We start from the raw sequence: 21,422 nt of genomic DNA, 5'->3' as shown, positions 1-21,422 counted from the left end.
AAAAAAAAAAAAAAAAAAAAGGAAACTACCAGTTTCTTTCTTTCAGCCTTCAATTGGGCTTAAAACTTATGTTAAGGTGTCTGTATTTGTATGTGTGTGTGTGTAATGCCTGTACTCCTTGGTAAAAATAATTTCTAACAGCCTTGAAATAATGAACTCCCAGATGTGCAAGCTGCTGGAATAATAACCCACCTGTGCTATGTAAACTGGAGTCTGAAATGTTACCTGCTGAGACAAGAACATTCTGAGAGGTGGAATTTGACTTTGTGTGTGTGTGTGTGTGTGTGTGTGTGTGTGTGTGAAAGAGGGAGAGAGAAACACTTCAGCCTAAAGAAGTGTTTCCTGAATTTCTTCATTTGTGTATTGCCTTTGAAATTTGTTTTCTACTGTCACCTATAGTTTCTTATAGGGATTTCCTATTTTTTCATATCACTTAAAAAAAATTGATCTATTGTTTGTAAACTTAGATTTGAACTAAAATGAATATCCAAAAACCATAGACTGGGAGAAAATAGTTGCAAAATGCAATGATAAAGGTGGGCATCCAAAATATGCAAAGAAGCTTTAAAACTCAGAAGCAAGAAAACAATTAAAAACAGGACAAAAGACATCTAAATAAAAATGGTATATAGATTAAAAATATGCATAGGAAAAGATGCTCAACGTTATCCATCATTAGAGAAATGAAAATTAACAAGGAGACATACCTTGCTATAGACAATATTCATTGCTACATACCTCGCTATAGACAATATTCATTTTCCCCCAAATTTATATATTGAAATCTTAACCCCCAAAATGATGGGATTTGTAGATGGAGCCTTTGGGAGTTGATTGATTAGGTCACAAAGGTAGAACTCTCATAAATAGGGCAAGTGCCCTCATAAAAGAGATACCAGTGATTTCCCTCACTGCCTCTGCCGTGCGAGGACATAGGGAGAAGATGGCTGTCTATGAATCAGGAAGTTGGTCCTCACCAGACACTGAATATGCTGGTGCCTTGATCTTGGATGTCCCTGTCTCCAGAACTGTGACAAATTTCTGTTGTTTATGAACCACCTAGTCTGTGGTATTCTGTATGGACCTGAATGGACCAAGACTACCGATTAGAATAGCTAAAATCTAGAACACCAAATCAGGTGTTGTCACCTCACCTTCACCTAGTGAGAATGTGGAGCAATAGGAGCTCTTATTCATTGCCAAGGGGGATGCAAAATGGTACAGTTCTTTGGAAGATAGCTTAGCATTTTCTTACAAAACTAAACACACTCTTAACATAAAAATCAGCAATCATGCTCCTTGGTACCTACCCAAAGGATCTGAAAAGTTATGTCCACAGGAAAACCTGCCCACAAATGTTTATAGCAGCTTTATTCATAACTGTCAAAACCTCGCAGCATGCAAGATATCCTTCAGTAGATGAGTGGATAAACAAACTGTGGTGCATCCAGATGATGGAATACTATTCAGCTAAGAAATGATCTATCAAGCCATGAAATGACATGGAAGAAACTTAAATGCATATGACTAGATGAAAAAACTCAATTTAAAAAAGCCATATACTGTATGATTCCAATTATTTGACACTCTGGGAAAGGCAAAACTATGCAGACAGTAAAAAGACCAGTGGTTGCCAAGGGGTTGAGAGAAGGGATAAATTAGTGAAGCACAGGAGATTTTTAGGGCAGTGAAAGCTCTTCTGTGTGATACTGTAATGATGGATACATGTCATTATACGTTTGTCAAAATTCATAGAATGGACAACACAAGGAGTGAACCCTAATGTAAATTATTAACTTCAATTAATAATAATTTGTCAATATTGACTCATCAGATGTAAGACATGTACTGCATCAAAACAAAATATTAATAATAAGGGAAAGAGGACTTTCAGTTTCTAGTTCCACTTGTAAGGAGCTTGAGAATTACCTCTCTGTACTAGCAATAAGCAAAAAAGATGAACAGCCTGGAAAATTAACAGCTCTACTTGGATCTGTAAGAGAAGGGAAGACACCAGGCAACTGCTGCCTTCAAGACTGTGGAGACAGACAGGCAAACATAGGGAGTTGTGGCTTTACTGGAGCAGAGACTCTGGAGTGGAAACCACCAGAGGAACCTGAGCTGAGGCAGGAAAGCCAGAACTGCAGTGGATGAATTACTGGAGGCTCAGTGTAGACAGCTCTGAGCGTAAAAACTCTAGAAGGACGCGGTCAGGGTGGGCCCTCCACGGCTTTGTGAGGTTTACCTCCAGGAGCTTGACCAGGTTCCTACAGTAAACACTGGAGAAAAATCCCCCATGCTTCCAGCAGTGGGGAAGGGAAAAGAGACTGTTCTGAAATATGCCAGAATATTCTCTCCTTTAAAAAGCTACCATATGACCCAGCAATCCCACTACTGGGCATATACTCTGAGAAAACCATAATTCAAAAGCACACATGTACCCCAGTGTTCATTGCAGTACTATTTACAGTAGCCCGGACAAGGAAGCAACCTAAATGTCCAGCAACAGATGAACAGATAAAGATGTGGTACACACATACAATGAAGGATTACGCAACCATAAAAGGAACAAAACTGGGGCATCTGTAGAGATGTGGATGGACCTGGAGACTGTCATACGGAGTGAAATCCGAAGTGAAAAACAATTATCGTGTATTAATGCAAATACATGGAATCTAGAAAAATGGTACAGAGGAACCTATTTCCAGGGCAGGAGTAAAGACACAGATGTAGAGAATAGGAGCGTGGACATGGGGTTGGGAGGGTGGGACAAAATGGGAGATTAAGATTGACATATATACCCATGTGTAAAATGGAGAGCTAGTAGGAACCTGCTGTAAAGCACACGGAGCTCAGGTTGGTGCTCTGTAATGACCTAGATGGGTGAGACAGGGGGTGGGGTGGGAGGAAAGTTCAAGAGGGAGGGGATATATGTGGTGTGTGTGTGTGTGTGTGTGCACGTGTAACTGACTCAATTCTTAGTACAGCAGAAGCAAACACAACATTGTAAAGCAATTATACTCCAGTTCAGTTCAGTTCAGTTCAGTCACTTAGTCGTGTCCGACTCTGCAACACCATGAATCACAGCGCGCCAGGCCTCCCTGTTCATCTCCAACTCCTGGAGTTTACCCAAACTCATGTCCATTGAGTTGGTGATGCCATCCAACCATCTCATCCTCTGTCATCCCCTTCTCCTCTGGCCTTCCATCTTTCCCAGCATATATAAAATAAAATAAAAATTGAAACTAAAGCTTGCCTTTGGGAGAAACTAGTTAATCAGAGCCTAGGCTTTCAGGGTTTCTTAAGAGCCTAACTGACCTGGGGAAAGAAAAATAACTCCAATCAACTCTAGCCTTTCATGTGGGAGTAGGGAAGTGACCAATCCTTAGGTGGGAAGGATGTCTTGATTACTGTAGCCTTATAGTAAGTTTTGAAGTCAATTATTGACAATCCTCCAGCTTTGTTTTTCTCCTTCAACATTATGTTGGCTATTCTACATCTTCTGTCTCCACGTAAACCTCAGAATCAGTTCATCAATATCCACAAAATTACTTTCTCAACTTTTCATTCGGATTTCATTAAATCTATAAATCAGACTGAGAACTGACATCTTGACAGTGTTGAGTCCACTTATCCATCAACATGGAATAATATCTCTCCATTTATTCAGTTCTTTGATTTCTTTCATCAGAGTTTCATAGTTTTCCTCATATAGATCTTGCACATATTTTATTAGATACATTATTAAGTATTTCATTTTTAGGGGTACTAATTGTAAATGATATTGTGTTTTTAATTTCAAATCCTACTTATTCATTTCTGATATAGGAAAACAGTTGAGTTTTGCATATTAACGTATTCTACAACCTTGCTTTAATCACTTATTAGTTTCAGGAGATTTTTAAAAAATACTTTCAGATTTTCTGCATAGACAGTTATGTCATCTGCAAATAAAGACAACTTTAGTTTTTTTGCTTTCAACCTGTATTACTTTTATATCCTTTTCCTGTCTTATTGCATTAAACAGGACTACCAGTACAATGTTGAAAAGTGGTGGTATTAGGGGAAATCCTTGCCTTATTTCTGATTTTAGTGGGAAATCTTCAAGTTTCTCACCATAAAGTATGAGGTTAGCTGTAGATTTTGTATATATTCTTTATCAAGCTGAGGAAAATTTCCTCTATTCCTAGTTTATGGAAGGTTTTTTTTAAATAATAAATTCATAATGTATTCTGTCAAATTACATTTCTGCATCTATTGATGTGATCATGTGATTTTTCTTTTTTGACCTGTTGGTGTGATAGATTACATTCATTTGATTACATCACATAATTGATTTTCAAATGTTGAACCATTATTGCATACTTGGGGTTAATCCCCCCTCAATTGTGATGTGATCTATATTCTTTTCATGCATTGTTGGATTTGATTTAGTAATAAGTTGTTGGTGATTTTTGCTTAAGAGATATCAGTCTATCAGTTCAGTTCAGTTTAGTCGCTCAGTCGTGTCCGACTCTTTGCGACCCCATGAATCGCAGCACTCCAGGCCTCCCTGTCCATCACCAACTCCCGGAGTTCACTCAGACTCACGTCCATCGAGTCCGTGATGCCATCCAGCCATCTCATCCTTGGTCGTCCCCTTCTCCTCCTGCCCCCAATCCCTCTCAGCATCAGGGTCTTTTCCAATGAGTCAACTCTTCGCATGAGGTGGCCAAAGTACTGGAGCTTCTGCTTTAGCATCATTCCTTCCAAAGAAATCCCAGGGTTGATCTCCTTCTTTATTTGGGTTTAGTGTTAGGATAGTGCTGGTCCCATAGAACGAGTTGGGTATGTACTCTCTCTGCTTCTATCTTCTGAAAGAGATTATATAATTGGTATAATTTCTTCCTTAAACTTTTGGTAGAATTTATTAATGAATTATCTGGGCCTGATGCTTTCTGTTTTGGAAGGTTATTAATTATCCATTAAAAACATTTAGTTCCCCCCTTTTTTATTATAGGTTAAAACAAAGATCATGGCACCCAGTCCCATCACTTCATGGCACATAGATGGGGAAACCATGGAAACAGTGAGAGTCTTCATTTTCTTGGGCTCCAAAATCACTGCAGATGGTGACTGCAGCTGTGAAATTAAAAGACGCTTGCTCCTTGGAAGAAAAGCTGTGACCAACCTAAAGCATTTAATAGAGACGAGACTTTGCCGACAAAGGTCTATCTAGTCAAAGCTATGGTTTTTCCAGTAGTCATGTATGGATGTGAGGGTTGGACCATAAAGAAAGCTGAGCACTGAACTAATGCCTTGGAATTATGGTGTTGGAGAAGACTCTTGAGAGTCCCTTGGATTGCAAGGAGATCCAATCAATCAATCCTAAAGGAAATAGGTTGTGAATATTCATTGGAAGGACTGATGTTCAAACTGAAACTACAATACTTTGGCCAGCTAAAGAAGAGCTGGCTCTTTGGGAAAGACCCTGATACTGGGAAAGATTGAAGGCAGGAGGAGAAGGAGAAGACAGAGGATGAGATGGTTGGATGGCATTACCGACTTGAGGGACATGAGTTTGAGCACTCTCTGGGAGTTGGTGTTGGACAGGGAAACCTGGCCTACTGCAGTCCATGGGGTCGCAAAGAGTCAGACACAACTGAGTGACTGAACTGAATGGAACTGATGTTATACAGTAGGTCCCTGTTTGTTTATCCATTTTTTATATAGTAGTGTGTATATGCCAAACTCCTAATTTATCTTTCTCCCACCCTCGGCTATGTTCCCACTGGTAACCATAAGTGAGTCTACTTCTGTTTTGTAAATAAGTTTATTTGTGTCAGTTTTTTTTAGACTCCACATATAAGTGATATTCCAGTTGAGCTATTGCAAATCTTAAGATAGATATCACGACTGAGAGACTGAACTGAACTGATAAGTGATATATGGTATTTCTCTTCCTGTGTCTAACTTACTTAGTGTGATAAGCTTTAGGTTATCACACTTTAGGTTCATCCACGTTGCTGCAAATGGCATTACTTCATTCCTTTTTATGGCTGAGTAATATTCTATTGTCCTTTATCCATTCACTTGTCAATGACCTTGAGGTTGCTTCAATGTCTTGGCTATTCTAAGTAGGGCTGCTACAAACATTGGGGTGCATGTATCTTTTTGAGTTGGAATTTTCCCCAGAGCCCTCCATTCTTCTTTTTTCCTGCAGATAGTTCTCAGCCTGAAGACAAGCTAGAGCAGAATTTCTTGGGTTGAGAGGAAGAGTAATGGTAGCCTGGTACTGCCATCCATGTTCTCGAGTACCTGCCACGTGTTATCTGAGGCTTGTAGTCTCTCATCAGTGTCCTCTAGGTGTGCCCCTCTCACACTGCCTAGATACCTGTCTTTCTCTACTTTGTTTTAAGATTTGTAGGAGGTGAGTTCTCAACTTTTTCACTGTTCCTCTCAAGCTCCTAGCCCATCATAAATAAACAGCAAACGTTGATTAAGTGGATGGATGAACTAAGGTTTCTGGAAGCCTCTCTTTGCAAATGTTTTGCTTAGGGTCCTTGCCTTTGAGGACTCCACTGTATTTGACATCATCCAGACCACTGGCACTGAATAGATGGGAAATCAGCTCAATCAGTAGAAAAATTAAAAAAGATTCAATAGATGTGGAATATTTCTTTTCTAAGGGCTGTGCTACTCCCTCTGTGTGTGGATGGGTTATTCAGTGAAAGTTGTAATGTTTTAGGTAAATACCTGGCCCTCCTCACAAATCCATTTCTTTTCAAAAAACAATAAATTAGGTGTTTTTTTTTGTTTTTTAATGGCCACACTGGGTCTTTGTTGCTCTGCACAGGCTTTCTCTAGTTGCGGCAACTGAGGGCTACTCTTCATTGCTGTGCGTGGACATCTCTTTGCAGTGGTTTCTCTCATGGAGCATGGGCTGTAGGCATGCACAGGCTTCAGTAGGGCAGCTCATGGGCTCTAGAGCACTGGCTCAGTAGCTGTGGGGCAATGTAGCACGTGGGATCTTCCTGGATCAGGGATCGAACCCATGTCCCCTGCATTGGCAGATGGATACTTAAGCACTGAACCAATAGGGAAGCCCACAGATACATTTCTTTCGCCAGTTAATTCCCACACCACTTCCGATTTCAATTTAAGTGCCACTTCTAGACGCCTCCTCTGTCCAACCCAACCCTCGCTGCTGCTTTTCTGCTGCACATCACCATTTTCTATATTTAAAAAATTTTAAATTTATTTTTTAACTGAAGGATAATTGCTTAGAATTTTGTTGGTTTCTGCCAAACATCAACATGAATCAGCCATAGGTATACATATATTCCCTTCCTCTTGAACCTCCCTCCCACCTCTCTCCCCATCCCACCCCTCTAGGTTGTTACAGAGCCCCAGTTTGAGTTCCCTGAGTCATGCAGCAAATTCCCATTGGCTCTCTATTTTACATATTGTGATGTAAGTTTCCATGTTACTCTCTTGATACATCCTCCTTCTCCTCTTCCTCACCTCTCATGTCCATACGTCTGTTCACTATGTCCGTGTCTCCATCGCCGCCCTGAAAATAATTTCTTTGGTACCATCTAGGATAATTTCTAGATTCCATATATATGTGTTAATATATGATATTTGTTTTTCTCTTTCTGACTTACTTCACTCTGTAAAATAGGCTCTAGATTCATCCACCTCATTAGAACTGACTCAAAGGCATTCTGTCTTATGGCTGAGTAATATTCCATTGTGTATATGTATCACAGCTTCTTTATCCATTCGTCTGTCAATGGACACCTAGGTTGCTTCTGTGTTCTAGCTATTGTAAATAGTGCTGCAATGAACATTGGGGTACATGTGTCTTTTTAAATGTTGTTTTTTTCTTTATTTTGGTTTCTTCTAAATTTTGGTATTTTCTATGTTGAACTTATCACAACTTAAAATCATATATTTATTTGTGAATTCGTTCTTTCCAGTGTTTCACTGCCCCAGGAGACTGTAAATGCCAAGACATTGAGAATCATCCGTGCTTTGTTCACACCCTGTCTCTAGGACCTGGCACAGAGCCTGCTACATAGTAAGAGCTCATTTGTCATCATGGGATGAATCTTGTGGCTTAGCTGAAAGGTGTGCTACTGGGGTTTCCAAAAAAAGGGGTTTTTGACATCAGAACTCCTTTCATTAAATGAAGTTGTTTAGACATCTTTATATAAACCAACTTATTTCTGTGGTTAAATTGGGGGGGGGGGAGTTGGTTAACTGGGGGATATCTGCTTGCCTTGTCCTTCCTGCTCCAACAGGATCTCTGAGGCATCTTGCAGACTGCCCCTTGGCAAGCTTTTCTGAGCTATCCTTTCCAAAATGCCAGAAGGCTCTCTTCACCAAGGAGGCTCCTCTTTGTAGGATAAAAGGCTTAATGATGCTGCCTCTTCTCCTAGCTCCCTACCTAAGCCCCATGGAGCACTTTTTCAACAGAGCCATAAATCCCCCTCTAAACAAGCATCCTGATTTGATTTTCTCTTCAGATGACCTCTTCCTGGGGAAAATGCTATGCCTTCCCTGAGTTACAGCAAAGACTCCAGAGTTCTGTCCTACCTCTGCCACCTAATAGTCTCATTCCTCTCCAATTTATGTCTTGTCAGGTCTTCAGGCAGCTCCCACTTCGGCATAGCTAAACCAGTAGCAATATTTTCCTGTAGCATCTTGCTCAGACACACACAGGCTTCCTTGCTGAGGAGGCAGCCATCTCAGCCCTGTCATCTCCATTAGCATGGTCGGGGCAGGAAGGACAAAGCATCAGAAGGTACAGCAGGTGTGGCTCCCACAGCCAGTGATGCTCTCCTTCTTGGCCTGAGCATGACTGTTTCCCTGCTGAGAAGTCTCAGGATAATTCCTGCTGCCTGCCCTTGGCCACTGCTTCCTGCAGGGTCTCCGATGTCCCTAAACTTTCCTTCTGGAATGCTGGCTTGTTCATTCCACGGCAGGTCAGGTGTAAACTCCTTGCTTTGAATTTGACTCCAAGAGCGGCAAAAATGGAACTGGTTGTACTTTTCCTGGCCTCTGTAATGGACACAGTTGCATATCTCACACCACATTCTGTCTTATTACCTTGGGCAGAAAGAGAAAACACTTATACACACACACATTTTGCTTGTCATGTCAAGGAACTGACAGAAGCTGTGAAGTCCACCCTCTAGCCCCACGTTAAAATGTGATGGGCTAGACAAAACTTGAAAATAACCTACAAGTCCATCAACTGGTAAATAGATAGACAGATGTGCAAAATCCCTATGATGGAATACTATTCAGCACTAAAAAGGAACCATCTATAGATAACGCCAAGACATAAGTGAACCTCATAGATATTACGCTCAGGAAAAGAAGTCATAAGCAAGAGACCATACATTGTATGTTCTATTTGTAGGAAGTATTCAGAAAACGCAAAACTCTGAAGATAGACAGTAGATAAGTGGGTGCATGGGACAGGATAGGAACTAACAGTAAGTGTGGATGGGGGATCATGTTGGAGTGATGAAATGTTAGAAAACTGATTTATGGTGGTGGTTGTGTAACTTGGTAAAAATACAGGCATATCTTGGAGATATTTTGCACTGGGTTCCTGGAGATATTTTGTGTTGGGTTCCAGACTGCCACAATAAAGTGAATATCACAATAAAGTGAGTCATACAAATTTTTTGGTTTCTCAGTATGTGTAAAATTTGTGTTTATACTCTACTGTGGTCTATTAAATGTGCCATAGCACTATATCTAAAAAAATAATGTACATTACATACCTTAATTTAAAAGGACTTTAATGCTTTTGTTATTCAGTTGGGGGGGGGTGTATGATTGTCCTAGGGGTTGGAGGCATAATGGGCTTTCAGATGGAGTGGGTGGTGGGGTTAGAAGTTCCAAAACCTACAAGGAGTTGCAAAAATGTAAGTATTTCAGGTTATTGGGTCACTGTTCTCTCTCATGCATACTTCACGCTGCTAATGCTGTGCAGAAACATTGTAGGGTGTCACTGCCCCCTACATCTTTATTTTAAAAGCAATATGTCATTGTTAAAACATGCTAACCATCAATGGAGCCTGCAGGCAAGTCTTAGCAGTGACATCAAAGATCACTGATCATAGATCACCATTATACAATAACAATGAGAAAGTTTGAAATATTATGCAAATCACCAAAATGTGACACAGAGACACGAAGTTGGCAAATGCTTTGGAAAAAATGGCTCTAAATAGACTTGCTCAACACAGACGTGCCACAAAACTTCAGTTTATAAAGAACGCAGTATCTGTGAAGTGCAGTAAAGCAAGATGTGCCTGTATGTACATGCCTCTCATGGGCTCTGAGAGGGAAGTATGAGATGCAGGCATGAAGGATTGTGGAGTGAAGGGTCATGAGGGCAAGCACTTTCAAATGGTTCAGCCTATGCTGACAGCTCAGTCAACATCTGTGTGTGTGTGTGTGTGTGTACGCACGCACACGCGTGCGTGCACACATGTGAAGTTGCTTCAGTTGTGTCCCGCTCTATGCAACCCTATGGACTGTGCCCCACCAGGCTCCTCTGTCCATGAGATTCTCCAGGCAAGAGTACTGGAGTGGGTAGCCATTCCTTTCTCCAGGGGATCCTCCCCATCCAGATATCAAACCCAGGTCTCTTATGTCTCTGGGATCCGCAGGCAGGTTCTTTACCACTAGGGTCACCTGGGAAGCCCTGTCAATATCCATATCTATATTTAAAGCTGTGTTAGTTTCCTATCATGGCTGCAACAAATTGCCACAAACTGGAGTTTGAAAAAACAGCAGAAGTCTACTTTCTCATGGTGCTGGGGACCAGAATTCTGAAATCAAGATGCTGACTTCAGATGTTGGCAGAACCTCGATCCATCCAGAGGCCTAGAGGAGACTTCTTCCTTGCTTTTTCCAATTCTGATGTCCTTTGCTTTCCTTGGCTTGTGGCCACATCACCCTAATCTCTGCCTTCACTTTTCGCTAATAGCTCAGTTGGTAAAGAATCTGCCTGCAATGCAGGAGACCCCGATTCGATTCCTGGGTTGGAAGATCCATTGGAGAAGGGATAGGCTACCCACTAAAGTATTCTTGGGCTTCCCTTTGGCTCAGCTGGTAAAGAAGCTGCCTGTAATGCAGAGACCTGGGTTCGATCCCTGAGTTGGGAAGATCCTCTGGAGAAGGGAAAGGCTACCCACTCTAATATTCTAGCCTGGAGAATTCCATGGACTGTACAGTCCATGGGGTCGCAAAGAGTCTGACACGACTGAGCGACTTTCACTGCTACTGCTTTCCCAATGCGCCCTCTTTTCTGTCTCTGGGTCTCTTTTAAGGACATTTCTCATTGGATTTAGAGCCCCCTGGATAATTCAGGATGATCTATGTACCTTAAGATCCTTAAGTAAATCTGCAAAGAACTTTTCCGAATAAAGTAACATTCACAGCTTCTAGGGATTTAATACGGTTATATTTGGGGGGAAGGGTTTACAATGGGCTTTCCTGGTGTCTCAGATGGTAAAGAATCTGCTGGCAATGCAGGAGCTGTGGTTCCATCCCTTGGTCAGGAAGATCCCCTGGGGAAGGGAATGGCTACCCACTCTAGTATTCTTGCCTGGAGAAGTCCAGGGACAGAGGAACCTGGCAGGCTACAGTCCACAGCATCGCAAAGAGTCAACATGACTGAGCGACTAACAGAGGGCTAAAACGGTATCTATATCTATAACTGATATTATCTATATAGACTTCCCTGGTGGCTCAGACGGTAAAAGCGTCTGCCTACAAAGCGGGAGACCCAGCTTCGATCTCTGGGTCAGGAAGATCCTCTGGAGAAGGAAATGGCAACCCACTCCTGTATTCTTGCCTGGAAAATCCCAGGGACGGAGGAGCCTGGCAGGCTACAGTCTGTGGGGTTGCAAAGAGTCGGACACGACTGAGCAACTTCACAACCAACCAACCAATATCTATATCTGTTTCATTTATGTCTTCATCATCTACATCTATAGACTGATGGAAAAGCAAAGATATCAAAATGCTAACAGTTTCTAAATCTAAGTTGCAGGTATATAGGTACTCATTGTAGATGTATAGAATTCCTTATCCAAATCTTGTTTTTGAAGTCTGATGTTTCTAGATTTTAGAAAGGCATTCGGGTACATGCACTGTATATTATTACATCACACCCTTAATGGGCAGTACCTTATAATAAAATATATTAATATGTCTGCAGTGATATTTTTGAATAGTCACACAAAGTGAATTAAATAAAGACATGGGTAATTTCATTCTTATTTGGGTCAGGTTTTTGCTACCAGGTGAGTTTTAGCACCAAATGTACGATAAACTTCTGGATTTCAGAGCTTTTTGAATTTTAAAGTCAGGGAGAGTGGGGGGCCTGTGTTATTCTCTCTCCTTTTTCATATGTTTGAAAATTTTCATAATAAAACATTGTGGAAAATGCAACTGTGCATGCAGCAGGCTCAGCCCAGTGCCTAGCACATAGCAAAAACTCAAAAATGTATAACCATTCAAATTAATTGTATTCTTAATGGCAGTGTTATAAGTCAGGCAGTTACGAGCTGTTGAAGATTTTTATGCAGGGGGTTGACTTGCTCAGGGAAAAGAGAATCTAGAAGGATCCGTAGACTGGTGGTGCAGGAATGGATTGGATGGGGCAGGGATGGGAGGGAGACTGGTTAGGAAGCTCTTGTATGGTCCAGACAGGAGATGATGAATAGAAGAGAGGAAAAAAGCTTGAATCAACCTGATAGAGCCTGGTGAACCTTCTGCAAGAGCAGGAAGGATTCTTGTCAGCATCCCTGATAGGCTCTGAGTGACAGCAGAAGAGAGACATACAGGGTGTTCTGTGCATTTAGGAGGGAAAATACACATCAGTCGATTCAAAAACAAGTCATGGTGGGACTTCAGAGCTGAATCAGCCTCCCCTTCTGGACGATAACCTTAGGAAATAAGAGCAACATTTTCAATTGTAAGGGTTAATTTGAGGGAGTGGACTTGATTATCAGGTCCACTTGGACACAAAGCACCCAAGGCCAGTGCTTCTCTGCAGAGGAAATGTTACCTTAGACTTTCCTTCTTTTAGCCCTTCGGATGATGTCACGTGGATTATAGAGGCAAGGCAGGGCTTCACAATGCACACTCTGCATTAGAATCACTTGAAAGACTTTAAAACACTCTCCACTATAGAAATTCCACTAATGTTATTAACTATACCATTTGTATTTTGCTTGTTTCACAAGATTATTATTTCCTGTATTACCAAGTATATGACTGAGCCTTCAACGGAAATGATGACTAAACTTGAAGCAGTTGATCAAATGTATAGTTTGATATATGATCAATGATTGTAATAGTGTAACTCTAGAAGGCAATGGCAACCCACTCCAGTACTCTTGCCTGGAAAATCCCATGGACGAAGAGGCCTGGTAGGTTGCAGTCCATGGGGTCTCGAAGAGTCGGACACGACTGAGCGTCTTCACTTTCACTTTTCACTTTCATGCATTGGAGAAGGAAATGGCAACCTGCTCCAGTGTTCTTGCCTGGAGAATCCCAGGGACGGGGGAGCCTGGTGGGCTTCCGTCTATGGAGTCGCACAGAGTCGGACACGACTGAAGCAACTTAGCAGTAGCAGCAGCCACTATAGACAAAATATATCAGAGTCTTTGGGAAGCGGGTCTTGGTATCATATTTTTAAGAAACTCCTCCATGTGATTCCAAGATGCAGCAAGGATGGAGACCACCAGGTTTCAGTTTCAGAAGGAATGACGCTGCCACCCTGAGTGTCTTTGGTAGTATGGAAACAGTGACCAACTGGGAAATGATTTGAAAAGTGATGGGGTGTGTGGGGTGAGGTGGGAGGGAGAGAAGACTAGCTGAAATTGGATGATTAAGCAGGAAAGCAATACTGTCAATGGTTTCCATGGTACACATGATGAAGTATCCCAAAGACACAACTGTAGCCTTGGGGGTGATGGAGAACAGAGGAGGAGGGAAAGGACAAAGAGTGAGATGGTCTAAACAGTAAGTGCAGCTCTTCCTCAGTATACATGGAGTGAGTGTATTCTGGAGCTGGGATTAAGATGTTAGGTACATGACAAGGGGTGGGAAATATGCTGCTGTTGTAAGAACTATGGTTCCTGGGAAATTACTCTGCAGCCTCTACATCTCTGGAGCATCCCTGAGGGCTCCCGTGTGGAGAGCTGTGAAAAAGCAGGTTCTGTGTCTTCACACTTCTTACAAAACTCAAAAATAGCTTCCAGTTATTTTCTTTAAAATGGTTTGGTTATTTAAGAAAGCCATATTTTTCCTAGAAGAACTTGAGACCTACAGATAAGCAAAACAAGACCAAAGCTACACTCAATGGTCACTCAGAAGACCATCACAGCAATTTCTTTCCTGTCATCTTTCTTCTCCTTCGAACATATTTTTCTTTTTAGACAAAAAGATCATACTAGATCTAGTGTTATAATTTTTGAAATTTAACAATAGCTTGGCAACATTTTTCCTATGTGTAAAAAAATCTGCACTATCCTTTCCAAGGGTAATGTTTCATTGTATGCATGTTTCAACACTACTCCGTTCTCTCTTAGTAAGCATATAGGCAATTTCCAGTTTTTCACTTATAATCATCATTGCAGTAAAATCCTAGAACATCCATCTTTATACTGATTTTTTGCTTTAGGATAAATTGCTCAAAGTGGAATTGCTGTGACAAAATGTATGTACATTCTAAAGTGTTTTGATAAATAGCACTTAAACCACCTGCGATGGGCCCTTCCTTTGACCAACCAATTCAAACTACTTTATATATCTTAACCTCTTACCACCTTCAGGCATATTGTCCAAGCAGCAAATTCACAAAAGCAGCTATCCCATCAGCTCAAAGAAAATAAGACTCCTTTCATGTGAATATTCTTCCCTGCCAATGCACTGTTTAAATCATCACTTTCAGACAATTTGTTTTATAATCACGAGACCTAATAAAAGAAATTTCCTAGAAATTAATCAACTGAGGGAAAACTGCAAAGGTTTGGTTTGGTTTTGAGTGTCCCATGGCATGCAGACTCTTAGTTCCCTTACCAGGGATTGAATCTGCGCTCCCTGAAGTGGAAGCATGTAGTCTTAACCACTGGATGTTCTTAAAAAGTTCTTAAAAATGTACCCATTTTAAGTGTATAGTTTAATAAGATTCAACAGTGAGGATACAGAATGTTTCTATCTCCTCAAAGATTCCCTTGCACTTCTTTCCAGCTAATCCTTAATCCTCTCTTTCTTTTTTAAAAATTAAATTTCCAGACCTTTCACAAGCCGTAGTGAATTTCACATCCTTTGACCCTTGTTTTATACCAACCAGAGGCGGAGCTCAGGCCTGCAATCTACCTAACAAACCTCACTCCCCTGCCCTCTAAATCTTGGCTCACAGGGGGCCTTTCCTCACCTGCGATTTCCTTCAGGTAGGGTTGCCAGATTTAGCAAATAAAAATAAAGAATACCAGTTCCATTTGAGTTTCAAGTAAATAGCAAATGTTTCTAGGGATTCTGCCAGTGAGTATTCTATTCCAATTATGCACTCAGCACTGGGGAAATAACCATAGCATGGATTCAGGGCCTTGCTGGACCCACTGTGAAATGGACCTGAGCTAAACCTTTTGACTGAGAGCCTGACCTCCATAAGCCCCTGCTCTGACTGATGGACCAGAGTGGTGCCTTGGAACTAGTCTCAGTTCAGAACCAGTCTCCGGTGCCCCCCAAAGGTCTAACTGTTTCCTTTTTTCTGATGCACAGTCACCTTGATAAAAGGCCATAAATCCCTTTGGGGAAGGCTGGGAGGAAGGTCAACCATATAAATTTTTGGCAGTGTAGCATGGTCCTTCCTCAAGGGGACCCAGCCTCAAATGTTCTGGATCTATTAACCGACTCAAGTCTGGAAGTAGCAATTGCTTAGTGGGCCATGATTCTCTGTTTCAGTGATTCAAGTTAGACTCCTATAGTAGATTGCCCATCTGTTTACTAGTTACACTGTGATCAGCTGGCCAATACCATGCATCTCGGTGAGCCAGACTATTCTGGGTACTGTTTTGACTTTTCTGTCCATTACTGTAACCATGCCCACCTTGCCTTTGGTGATTAAGTGCTGCCACATGGCCCTGATATCCAAGATCCAATTATCCCCATTGCATCTAGGGATCACAGCTTAACAGCTGTAGTTCCCACTGTGATTTCTGACACAGAGAAGGGTAACTGCAGAACTCAAGGATACTTGGGGCCCTCCTCACAGATTTATTTCTCACAGCTGTGGTGACCCTCCCAGGGAGGATGAGAAAGCCTTACGTGATCAGTCAATCTGTCTGATGTTCCAATCTCCTGAAGCCTTTGAATGCTGTCCTCTACCATCTTCTGCAGTATACCAAAGCAGACTCGACATTTCAACTTCATTTACTGTAGGCCACCTTTTGCTCTGTGTTTCAACCAACCAACCAAGCAGCCAACCAGGCAACCAGCCATCTAACCAACCAGTGAACAAGCCAACCTGCCAACCAGCCAACCAACCAACTAACCAATCAAAGAACTAGACCCCTTTCTAACCAACCACCCCAAGTTGCAACATTAAATCCAGATGCTCTACTTAGCAGATTCCTATAAATAAATTTGGTCTGATCCCCAACTTCATATTCCTTCTACTATTATCCCACCCCTCAATATCCATTCTTACACCCATCTCCCAGATTTTGGTCTATTCATTGTAAAAGGCATAATTCTTCTTGGGTCACATTTTGTACCTTACTCTTTGTAACCTGCTGGGACTTGAATCTACTTAGAGGTCTAGAAGCAAAGATGACAGCAGGTCTTGAGGAGAATCAACAGTACTTTGCAAAGTGATTACCTCAGGGGAGATGGTTACAGGTTCTTCTAGCAAAGAAGGGTTAACCTGCTCAGACAGGGATGCAGTGCAGCAGGTGGTTGTTGGGGCGGGGGGAGTGGGTAGGAAAAGGAGAAAGGACTGTATCACTGGTAAAGAAGACTGTGCACATGTCCCCAGATGCATTGGGATCTGCTCACATGTCCCCATTCCAATTTCCGGGATTCCCTTCCTTGTTGATCAATGCCTCACTCTGACAACAAATGCCCATCAGGCTGTGAATTAAATTTGTGTTGCAATTCAACAACTCTCCAGACAAGACTCTGCTTGGTTTTGAGCAGCCTCAGCCCTACAGGAGAGATAGATAAGGGTTTCTTTTAGGGCAGAAGCAGAAGCTTGCGGGTCGTTTATGCAGAGACTGAGCTGGGACCTTGATGTCCTGAGCTCGTCCTTTTCTTTCCCCACTTTCTCTAGCTCAGTTGGGAGAAACCAATCTCATTTTACTCATCAGTTTGACTAAAATGTTCTGAAGTATCAAATACATGATCCCAAGACTTTGCCTTTTGTAAGTATTTGATTAGGCATGTCCAATATTTGGGAGAAGGCAATGGCAACCCACTCCAGTACTCTTGCCTGGAAAATCCCATGGATGGAGGAGCCTGGTAGGCTGCAGTCCATGGGGCTGCTAAGAGTCGGGCACAACTGAGCGACTTCACTTTCACTTTCCACTTTCATGCATTGGAGAAGGAAATGGCAACCCACTCCATTATTCTTGTCTGAAGAATCCCAGGGACAGAGGAGCCTGGGGGGCTGCCATCTATGGGGTCGCACAGAGTTGGACACGACTGAAGCAACTTAGCAGCAGCAGTCCAATATTTGGGACATACCAAACAGCTCTTAGTTGTTTATTTGAAATCTAAATTGAACAAGGCATCCTGTATTCGATCTGGCAACCCTACCTAAGGAAACCATCTTGTGCTCCAAAATGGAAATAAAAGGCCACATTCTCCACAGATTGCCCTGGAGAGCAGTTGTTTGGTTTCACTTATTTATTCATACCATTTATTGACACACCATGCACTGCTCTAAGTGCTTTACATGGACGGTTTCATTTAAAGGTGATCATAACTCAGAGTAGATACTATTATTCTTCCCATTTTACAGAGGAAAGCACTGAGCCTCAGAGAGGAAGGATAATTTGTGCAGTAGCTCACAGCCAAAAGGCAGTGAAGTTTGGGATTATGCTCCACACAGTCAGGGCTCACAAGGATGACCACAGATAACACAGTACAACTCTGTGATCTCTTCCACTGGAAGCTTCCATGGGGCTGTGTGTGTGCAGCTTCTGGGACCCTTACCTCGTTGTGGTGTGTTGGTACTATGAGGCTGTATAGACTGTTGGCTGACAACAGAAATTATGTTTTATTTATCATCACACTCCCAGTGTCAGGACACTTTAATTTATAAAGTTATTCTTATTATTCAGCCTTAAAAAGAAATGAAATTCTGAAACATGCTACAACATGGCTGAACCTTGAAGAAAATTAATGCAGACCAGAAAGAATACTGTATGATTCCACTAATATGAGATTCTTGTATTAGTCAAATTCATAGAGACAGAAAGTTAAGTGGTGATTGCCAGGAGCTGATGGGAGAGAGGAATGAGGAATTATTGTTCAAAGGATATACAGAGTTTTAGTTTGGGGTGATGAAAGTTCTAGAGATGGTTGGTGGTGAGAGTTGCACAATAATGTAGAAGGACTTAGTACCATAGGACTTAATGAACTGTATGTTTAAAATGGTCACTTTTATTCTGCGTATGCCTGCATGCTGTTACTTTAGTTGTGTTTGACTCTTTATGAGCCTATAGACTGTAGCCCACCAGGCTCCTCTGTCCATGGGATTCTCCAGGCAAGAACCCACTGGAGTGAGTTGCCACACCCTCCTCCAGGGGATATTCCTGACCCAGGGATGGAACCCAGATCTCATTATGTTTCCTGCATGGGCAGGTGGTTTCTTTACCACTAGTGCCACCTGGGAAGCCCATGCTATGTATATTTTACCACAAAAAAAGTTTCAGACATTATGGAAAACAGCATCCTTGAAAAACTAGATACAGAACAACCATATGATCCAGCAATCCCACTTCTGGGATATATCCAAAAGAAATGATGGAATCAGGATCTCAATGAGATGTCTGCACCCCCAAGCTCTTTGCAACAGTATTCACAGTAACCAAGCTATAGAAACAGCTCAAGTGTCTATTGATGAACAAATGAATGAAGAAAATATATTACATACATACAGTGGAATGTTACTTAACCATAAAAAATAAAGAAATCCTGCCATTTTCGATGATGTGGATGAACCTGAATAGCATATGCTAAGTGAACAGAGCTAGACACAGAAGGACAAATACTGCATCGCCTCAGTTATATGTGGAATCCACTAAAGTCAAACCGATAGAAACAGAGAGTAGAATGGTTGTTACAAAACTGGGAGGTGGATGAAGTGGGCAGATGTTGGTCAAGAGTAAAAACCTTCAATTACACAAGATGAATAAGTCCCAGAAACCCTTACCATGGTTAAGGATACCCAAAGCTAGTGGAGGTGATGGAATTCCAGTTGAGCTGTTTCAAATCCTGAAAGATGATGCCGTGAAAGTGCTGCACTCAATATGCCAGCAAATTTGGAAAACTCAGCAGTGGCCACAGGACTGGAAAAGGTCAGTTTTCATTCCAGTCCCAAAGAAAGGCAATGCCAAAGAATGCTCAAACTACCGCACAATTGCACTATCTCACATGCTAGTAAGGTAATGCTTAAAATTCTTCAAGCCAGGCTTCAGCAATACGTGAACCGTGAACTTCCTGATGTTCAAGCTTGTTTTAGAAAAGGCAGAGGAACCAGAGATCAAATTGTCAACATCCATTGGGTCATGGAAAAAGCGAGAGAGTTCCAGAAAAACATCTACTTCTGCTTTATTGACTATGCCAAAGCCTTTGACTGTGTGGATCACAATCAACTGTGGAAAATTCTGAAAGAGATGGGAATACCAGAGCACCTGACCTGCCTCTTGAGAAATCTGTATGCAGGCCAGGAAGCACCAGTTAGAACTGGACATGGAACAACAGACTGGTTCCAAATAGGAAAAGGTGTACGTCAAGGCTGTATATTGTCACCCTGCTTATTTAACTTCTATGCAGAGCAACATCATGAGAAATGCTGGACTGGAAGAAACACAAGCTGGAATCAAGATTGCCGGGAGAAATATGAATAACCTCAGATATGCAGATGACACCACCCTTATGGCAGAAAGTGAAGAGGACTAAAAACCTCTTGATGAAAGTGAAAGTGGAGAGTGAAAAAGTTGGCTTAAAGCTGAACATTCAGAAAACGAAGATCATGGCATCTAGTCCCATCACTTCATGGGAAATAGATGGGGAAACAGTGGAAACAGTGTCAGACTTTATTTTTTTAGGCTCCAAAATCACTGCAGATGGTGCTTGCAGCCATGAAATTAAAAGACGCTTACTCCTTGGAAGAAAAGTTATGACCAACCTAGACAGCATATTCAAAAGCAGAGACATTACTTTGCCGACTAAGGTCCGTCTAGTCAAGGCTATGGTTTCTCCTGTGGTCATGTATGGATGTGAGAGTTGGACTGTCAAGAAGGCTGAGCGCTGAAGAATTGATGGTTTTGAACTGTGGTGTTGGAGAAGACTCTTGAGAGTCCCTTGGACTGCAAGGAGATCCAACCAGTCCATTCTGAAGGAGATCAGCCCTGGGATTTCTTTGGAAGGAATGATGCTAAAGCTGAAACTCCAGTACTTTGGCCACCTCATGAGAAGAGTTGACTCATTGGAAAAGACTCTGATGCTGGGAGGGATTTGGGGCAGGAGGAGAAGGGGACGACAGAGGATGAGATGGCTGGATGGCATCACGGACTCAATGGACGTGAGTCTGAGTGAACTCCGGGAGTTGGTGATGGACAGGGAGGCCTGGCGTGCTGCGATTCATGGGGTCGCAAAGAGTCAGACACGACTGAGCAATTGAACTGAACTGAACTGAACTACATACTTTAAATATGCTAAGAGAGTAGATTGTAATTATAACTATGTGGGGTGGTGGATGTATCCATTAGCTTGGTTGTGGTGAAAGTTTCACAATGCATATGTATGCCAAACATCATATTGCACACCTTAAATGTAGACAATTTTTATTTTCAATTATATTCCAAAGCTAAAAAATTTATATTTAACCTAACACCAGAAGCTAAGGGCCCAGGCTTAGAGTTTGGGTCAACCTGGGTGAAAATGTGGCTCAACCAAGTGTGGTACTTTTTGTCACTTCAATTCAGTTTCATCAATAAGATAGGGATGGGTATTAGGTTAGTTGTGGGGACTGAATGAGATAAATTCTGCAGAGCCTCCACCCAGGGGTTCGCATATCTGATTGCACAGTACAATCAGCTGGGGAAGGTTTCTCAGTCTATCGATGCCTAGATTCTCACAAGCCAATTAAGTCAGAATATCTGGCATTGTAA

The sequence above is a fragment of the Oryx dammah genome, unplaced genomic scaffold, assembly GCF_014754425.2.
Source record: "Oryx dammah isolate SB20612 unplaced genomic scaffold, SCBI_Odam_1.1 HiC_scaffold_2, whole genome shotgun sequence".
NCBI classification, from domain to species: domain Eukaryota; kingdom Metazoa; phylum Chordata; class Mammalia; order Artiodactyla; family Bovidae; genus Oryx; species Oryx dammah.
This window is presented reverse-complemented; position numbering follows the sequence as displayed.